We start from the raw sequence: 8321 nt of genomic DNA, 5'->3' as shown, positions 1-8321 counted from the left end.
GACCGCCACCCCCCGACCGCCACAAGGCGACCGCCACCAGCCGACCGCCACAAGGCGACAGCCACCATCCCCAAGCGCCACCCCCGACCGCCACCAGCCGACCGCCACCAGCCGACCGCCACAAGGCGACAGCCACCATCCCCAAGCGCCACCCCCGACCGCCACCAGCCGACCGCCACCAGCCGACCGCCACCATCCCCAAGCGCCATCCCCGACCGCCACCCCCCGACCGCCACAAGGCGACCGCCACAAGGCGACAGCCACCATCCCCAAGCGCCACCCCCGACCGCCACAAGGCGACCGCCACCAGCCGACCGCCACCAGCCGACCGCCACCATCCCCAAGCGCCATCCCCAAGCGCCACCCCCGACCGCCACCAGCCGACCGCCACCGGCCGTTCGCGGTGTGCGCCGCCGTTCCCCAAGCACCCTCCGGGACGAAGCCGGAGCCAGAGAATAGCAGCGGCCGTGCGTAAAAGCTGCGGCCGGGCCTCGCGGAAGGTCCCCCGGGCAGCGAGCTGCCGAGCCCCGGCCTCCAGCTTCCACCAGGTAATAGGACCGGGCGCGCGCAAAAGCTGGGGCCGGGCCTGGCGGAAGGTCCTCGGGCATCCAGCGAGATCACACGGCCCCCACCGGAGGCGGCTAGCGCCTCCGTAGAGTAGTGCCGGCCCGTGGAAGCGGCCGCCCGTCAGCCTGCGTTGCCGCTGGTCGAAAAATGCACTAAGTGCCAAACCCCATTCATTTACAACGGCGTGTCCGCCAGAGGGCGCACTTCCCCCGGCGGACCAGCCGGCGGGGCTCGTTAGAGAGTGTATCCGCCTGGCGGTGCCTCCTGGCCGGCCTGGATTCCGGACCGCGACCGCTCACTCGCGGGACCCTAATCGGCCCGCGGACCAGCCGGCGGGTCCTCCGTGAAAGCCTATCCGCCTGGCGGTGCCTCCTGGCCGGCCTGGATTCCGGACCGCGACCGCTCACTCGCGGGACCCTAATCGGCCCGCGGACCAGCCGGCGGGTCCTCCGTGAAAGCCTATCCGCCTGGCGGTGCCTCCTGGCCGGCCTGGATTCCGGACCGCCACCGCTCACTCGCGGGACCCTAATCGGCCCGCGGACCAGCCGGCGGGACCTCCGTGAAAGCCTATCCGCCTGGCGGTGCCTCCTGGCCGGCCTGGATTCCGGACCGCCACCGCTCACTCGCGGGACCCTAATCGGCCCGCGGACCAGCCGGCGGGACCTCCGTGAAAGCCTATCCGCCTGGCGGTGCCTCCTGGCCGGCCTGGATTCCGGACCGCCACCGCTCACTCGCGGGACCCTAATCGGCCCGCGGACCAGCCGGCGGGACCTCCGTGAAAGCCTATCCGCCTTGGCCGGTTCCCCGGCCGGCCACGGGTGGCGAGAATCCGGCCTCCTCGCCCGGAGCGCGCTTCGACTTGGGCGAAAAATGCACTAAGTGCCAAACCCCATTCATTTACAACGGCGTGTCCGCCAGAGGGCGCACTTCCTCCGGCCGGCGGGGCTCGTTGGAGAGCGCGTCCGCCTTCGCCGGTTCCCCGGTCGGCCGCGAACGGCGAAAAGCCGGCCTCTTCCCCCGGAGCCCGGTGGGCGAATTTTTTTTTTTTTTTTTTTTTTTTTTTTTTTTCAAAGTGCCAACGGCTCTCGCGCCGCGATGCGTCCGCCTTCGCCGGTTCCCAAGTCGGCCACGAACGGCCAAAAATCGGCCTCTTCCCCGGAGCCCGGTCGGCGAATTTTATTTTATTTTTTTCCAAAGTGCCAACGGCTCTCGCGCCGCGATGCGTCCGCCTTCGCCGGTTCCCCGGTCGGCCACGAACGGCGAAAAATCGGCCCCTTCCCCCGGAGCCCGCATGATTATACGCGATGTTAATATTTATTTAATTATTAAATAAATACATACATATGTTTATTAATAATATACGCGGTGTTGATATGTATTTAATTATTACGTATATTGTGAATAAACTAACGGTGATTTTACACGATTTGACTACATGCGTGACCGTGATATAGTGCCGAGGGCTCCCGCGCCGTCACGCGTCCGCCTCGGCACGTGGGGTACCACGGGTCGCCCGCGGCAGCGAGCGTTCGGCTCGCGGGGGCCCGCGGGGTGTTATTAGGGAGTGCGGCAGCCGTGCCGAGGCTCCGGCCGGCCGCCGGAAGTCCCGCGGGGGAGCGTCGGAGCTCCGCGAGGCCGGCCGGGGAGCCTCTTAGTCATCGCCCGCGCTCGCGGTGGTCCCGGTCGCTTAAAGTGCCGCGGGAGGCGTAGCGATGCGAGTGAGTGTGCGCCAAGTGCGAGAGGCGGTGCATTTACGCGCCGTGTCCGCGAGAGGGAGGCAATTCCCCGTTGCGACCTCCGGGAGATCAGCGGGCCGCCGAAAAGGCTCAGCCGGGGTGCCTGGAGCCTCCTCGGGCGTCGAGTTAGGAGGGGGGCGCGCGGAGAACCGGCTGGATGTCCCCTGGAAGCTCAGCGGGCCGTGGGAAAGGCTTGGCCGGGGTGCCTGGAGCCTCGGCCGGCTTAAAAAGGTGGGAGGGGGGCGCGCGGAGAACCGGCTGGAGGTCCCCTGGAAGCTCAGCGGGCCGTGGGAAAGGCTTGGCCGGGGTGCCTGGAGCCTCGGCCGGCTTAAAAAGTTGGGAGGGGGGCGCGCGGAGAACCGGCTGGAGGTCCCCTGGAAGCTCAGCGGGCCGTTCAAAACGCTTAGCCGAGGTGCCTGGAGCCTCGGCCGGCTTAAAAGTGAGGAGGAAAGCGCGCGGAGAACCGGCCGGAGGTCCCCTGGAAGCTCAGCGGGCCGTGGGAAAAAGCTTAGCCGGGGTGCCGGAAGCCTCGGCCGGCTTAAAACGTGAGGAGGAAAGCACCGGGAGAACCGGCTGGAGGTCTTCTGGAAGCTCAGCGGGCCGTGGAGAAAGCTTAGCCGGGGTGCCGGAAGCCTCGGCCGGCTTAAAATGTGAGGAGGAAACCGGCTGGACGTCTTCTGGAAGATCAGCGGGCCGTGGAAAATGCTAAGCCGAGGTGCTGGTTGTCGAATAAGGCTCCGCCATCTCGTAGAAGGTGCTAATAAAGTTCATATCCGCTCGGCTGGAGGTAATTGGCCAGCGGACCGGCCGGCGGGACCTCCGTGACCGCCTATCCGCCTGGCGGTGCCTCCTGGCCGGCGTGCATTCCGGGCCGCGACCGCTCACTTACGGGACCCTGATTGGCCCGCGGACCGGCCGGCGGGACCTCCGTGACCGCCTATCCGCCTGGCGGTGCCTGCTGGCCGGCGTGCATTCCGGGCCGCGACCGCTCACTTACGGGACCCTGATTGGCCCGCGGACCGGCCGGCGGGACCTCCGTGACAGCCTACCCGCCTGGCGGTGGCTGCTGGCCGGCGCGGATTCCGGGCCGCGACCGCTAACTTACGGGACCCTAATTGGCCCGCGGACCAGCTGGCGGGACCTCCGTGACAGCCTACCCGCCTGGCGGTGCCTCCTGGCCGGCGTGGATTCCGGGCCGCGACCGCTAACTTACGGGACCCTAAACGGCCCGCGGACCAGCTGGCGGGACCTCCGTGACCGCCCATCCGCCTGCCGGTGCCTCCTGGCCGGCGTGGATTCCGGGCCGCGACCGCTAACTTACGGGACCATAAATGGCCCGCGGACCAGCTGGCGGGACCTCCGTGACCGCCTATCCGCCTGGCGGTGCCTCCTGGCCGGCCTGGATTCCGGGCCGCGACCGCTCACCTACGGGACCCTAAATGGCCCGCGGACCAGCCGGCGGGACCTCCGTGACAGCCTATCCGCCTCCCGGTGGCTGCTGGCCGGCGCGGATTCCGGGCCGCGACCGCTAACTTACGGGACCCCAATTGGCCCGCGGACCAGCCGGCGGGACCCCCGTGACCGCCTATCCGCCTTGGCCGGTTCCCCGGCCGGCCACGGATGGCGAGAATCCGGCCTCCTCGCCCGGAGCGCTCGTCGGCTTCGGCGAAAAATGCACTAAGTGCCAAACCCCATTCATTTACAATAGCGTGTCCGCCAGAGGGCGCAGTTCCCCCCGCGGACCGGCCGGCGGGACCTCCGTGACCGCCTATCCGCCTGGCGGTGGCTGCGGGCCGGCGCGAATTCCGGGCCGCGACCGCTAACTTACGGGACCCCGATTGGCCCGCGGACCAGCCGGCGGGACCTCCGTGACCGCCTATCCGCCTGCGCTGGTTCCCCGGCCGGCGCGAATTCCGGGCCGCGACCGCTAACTTACGGGACCCCGATTGGCCCGCGGACCAGCCGGCGGGACCTCCGTGACCGCCTATCCGCCTGCGCTGGTTCCCCGGCCGGCGCGAATTCCGGGCCGCGACCGCTAACTTACGGGACCCCGATTGGCCCGCGGACCAGCCGGCGGGACCTCCGTGACCGCCTATCCGCCTGCGCTGGTTCCCCGGCCGGCTGCGAATTCCGGGCCGCGACCGCTAACTTACGGGACCCCGATTGGCCCGCGGACCAGCCGGCGGGACCTCCGTGACCGCCTATCCGCCTGCGCTGGTTCCCCGGCCGGCGCGAATTCCGGGCCGCGACCGCTAACTTACGGGACCCCGATTGGCCCGCGGACCAGCCGGCGGGACCTCCGTGACCGCCTATCCGCCTGCGCTGGTTCCCCGGCCGGCGCGAATTCCGGGCCGCGACCGCTAATTTACGGGACCCCAATTGGCCCGCGGACCAGCCGGCGGGACCTCCGTGACCGCCTATCCGCCTTCGCTGGTTCCCCGGTCGGCGTGTATTCCGGGCCGCGGCCGCTCACTTACGGGACCAAAATTGGCCCGCGGACCAGCCGGCGGGACCTCCGTGACCGCCTATCCGCCTGCGCTGGTTCCCCGGCCGGCGTGGATTCCGGACCGCGACCGCTAAATTACGGGACCCAAATTGGCCCGCGGACCAGCCGGCGGGACATCCGTGACCGCCTATCCGCCTTCGCTGGTTCCCCGGTCGGCCACAGATGACGAATATTCGGCCTCTCGCTCTGGAAGTCCTGCCGACTTAGCCGAAAATTTTCTAAGTGCCATCGGCTCTCGCTCGGAAAAGTGTCCGCCTCGTCTGGTTCCCCAGCTCGGCCTCAGAATTCGAAAATTCGGCCTCTCTGAGGTACCAGGGGTGGGCTTTATGTACTTGGTCCCCCCAGTTAGTGTACTCATCACTTTACCCCCCTTTCGCAAAATATAGTCGGCACGTATGTGCAGAACTGTTTATTTTCATTTTAAAAATTTTCTAAGTGCCAGCGGAAGCTGTCACACGAACTGTCCGAGCTACCACGGTGCCCATCCCGGGCAGTGACGGCAAAAGGCCGATGTGTGTTTGATGGAAGTCTGAATAATTTCTAAGTGCCAACGGCTCAACCGCCGTAAAGTGTCCGCCTCGGCTGGTTCTCCCGGTCGGCCCGAACGAGCGAAAATTCGGCCTCTTCCCCTGGAGGTCCGGAACATTTTGGCGAATATTTTCAAAGTGCCAACGGCTGTTGCGCCGTAAAGTGTCCGCCTCGGCTGGTTCTCCCGGTCGGCCCGAACGAGCGAAAATTCGGCCTCTTCCCCTGGAGGTCCGGAACATTTTGGCGAATATTTTCAAAGTGCCAACGGCTGTTGCGCCGTAAAGTGTCCGACCCGGCCGGTTCCTCCGGTCGGCCCGAACGAGCGAAAATTCGGCCTCTTCCCCTGGAGGTCCGGAACATTTTGGCGAATATTTTCAAAGTGCCAACGGCTGTTGCGCCGTAAAGTGTCCGACCCGGCCGGTTCCTCCGGTCGGCCCGAACGAGCGAAAATTCGGCCTCTTCCCCTGGAGGTCCGGAACATTTTGGCGAATATTTTCAAAGTGCCAACGGCTGTTGCGCCGTAACGTGTCCGACCCGGCCGGTTCCTCCGGTCGGCCCGAACGAGCGAAAATTCGGCCTCTTCCCCTGGAGGTCCGGAACATTTTGGCGAATATTTTCAAAGTGCCAACGGCTGTTGCGCCGTAACGTGTCCGACCCGGCTGGTTCCTCCGGTCGGCTTGAACGAGCGAAAATTCGGCCTCTTCCCCTGGAGGTCCGGAACATTTTGGCGAATATTTTCAAAGTGCCAACGGCTGTTGCGCCGTAACGTGTCCGACCCGGCTGGTTCCTCCGGTCGGCTTGAACGAGCGAAAATTCGGCCTCTTCCCCTGGAGGTCCGGAACATTTTGGCGAATATTTTCAAAGTGCCAACGGCTGTTGCGCCGTAACGTGTCCGACCCGGCCGGTTCCTCCGGTCGGCCCGAACGAGCGAAAATTCGGCCTCTTCCCCTGGAGGTCCGGAACATTTTGGCGAATATTTTCAAAGTGCCAACGGCTGTTGCGCCGTAACGTGTCCGACCCGGCTGGTTCCTCCGGTCGGCTTGAACGAGCGAAAATTCGGCCTCTTCCCCTGGAGGTCCGGAACATTTTGGCGAATATTTTCAAAGTGCCAACGGCTGTTGCGCCGTAACGTGTCCGACCCGGCTGGTTCCTCCGGTCGGCTTGAACGAGCGAAAATTCGGCCTCTTCCCCTGGAGGTCCGGAACATTTTGGCGAATATTTTCAAAGTGCCAACGGCTGTTGCGCCGTAACGTGTCCGACCCGGCCGGTTCCTCCGGTCGGCCCGAACGAGCGAAAATTCGGCCTCTTCCCCTGGAGGTCCGGAACATTTTGGCGAATATTTTCAAAGTGCCAACGGCTGTTGCGCCGTAACGTGTCCGACCCGGCTGGTTCCTCCGGTCGGCCCGAACGAGCGAAAATTCGGCCTCTTCCCCTGGAGGTCCGGACGACTTTGGCGAATATTTTCTAAGTGCGAACGGCTGTTGCGCCGTAACGTGTCCGACCCGGCCGGTTCCTCCGGTCGGCCCGAACGAGCGAAAATTCGGCCTCTTCCCCTGGAGGTCCTGTGAAGTTTAACGAATATTTTCTAAGTGCGAACGGCTGTTGCGCCGTAACGTGTCCGACCCGGCCGGTTCCTCCGGTCGGCCCGAACGAGCGAAAATTCGGCCTCTTCCCCTGGAGGTCCGGACGACTTTGACGAATATTTTCTAAGTGCCAACGGCTGTTCCGCCGTAACGTGTCCGACCCGGCCGGTTCCTCCGGTCGGCCTGAACAAGTGAAAATTCGGCCTCTTCCCCTGGAGGTCCGGAACATTTTGGCGAATATTTTCTAAGTGCCATCGGCTCTTCCGCCGTAAGGTGTCCGACCCGGCCGGTTCCTCCGGTCGGCCTGAACGAGCGAAAATTCGGCCTCTTCCCCTGGAGGTCCTGTCAAGTTTAACGAATATTTTCTAAGTGCCATCGGCTCTTCCGCCGTAATGTGTCCGACTCGGCCGGTTCCTCCGGTCGGCCTGAACGAGCGAAAATTCGGCCTCTTCCCCTGGAGGTCCTGTCAAGTTTAACGAATATTTTCTAAGTGCCATCGGCTCTTCCGCCGTAAGGTGTCCGACTCGGCCGGTTCCTCCGGTCGGCCTGAACGAGCGAAAATTCGGCCTCTTCCCCTGGAGGTCCTGTCAAGTTTAACGAATATTTTCTAAGTGCCATCGGCTCTTCCGCCGTAAGGTGTCCGACTCGGCCGGTTCCTCCGGTCGGCCTGAACGAGCGAAAATTCGGCCTCTTCCCCTGGAGGTCCTGTCAAGTTTAACGAATATTTTCTAAGTGCCATCGGCTCTTCCGCCGTAAGGTGTCCGACTCGGCCGGTTCCTCCGGTCGGCCTGAACAAGTGAAAATTCGGCCTCTTCCCCTGGAGGTCCGGAACATTTTGGCGAATATTTTCTAAGTGCCATCGGCTCTTCCGCCGTAAGGTGTCCGACTCGGCCGGTTCCTCCGGTCGGCCTGAACGAGCGAAAATTCGGCCTCTTCCCCTGGAGGTCCTGTCAAGTTTAACGAATATTTTCTAAGTGCCATCGGCTCTTCCGCCGTAAAGCGTCCGACTCGGCTGGTTCCCGATGTCGGCCAGAACAAGTGGAAATTCGGCCTCTTCCCCTGGAGGTCAGTTGAAGTTTAACGAATATTTTCTAAGTGCCAACGGCTGCTCCGCCGTAAAGCGTCCGACTCGGCTGGTTCCCGATGTCGGCCAGAACAAGTGAAAATTCGGCCTCTTCCCCTGGAGGTCCGTTCAAGATTAACGAATATTTCCTAAGTGCCAACGGCTGCTCCGCCGTAAAGCGTCCGACTCGGCTGGTTCCCGATGTCGGCCAGAACAAGTGAAAATTCGGCCTCTTCCCCTGGAGGTCCGTTCAAGATTAACGAATATTTTCTAAGTGCCAACGGCTCTTGCGCCGAAAAGCGTCCGCCTCGGCTGGTTCCCGCGGTCGGACACAAAAT

This window comes from Syngnathus scovelli, unplaced genomic scaffold, assembly GCF_024217435.2.
Source record: "Syngnathus scovelli strain Florida unplaced genomic scaffold, RoL_Ssco_1.2 HiC_scaffold_293, whole genome shotgun sequence".
Taxonomy (NCBI): Eukaryota; Metazoa; Chordata; class Actinopteri; order Syngnathiformes; family Syngnathidae; genus Syngnathus; species Syngnathus scovelli.
This window is presented reverse-complemented; position numbering follows the sequence as displayed.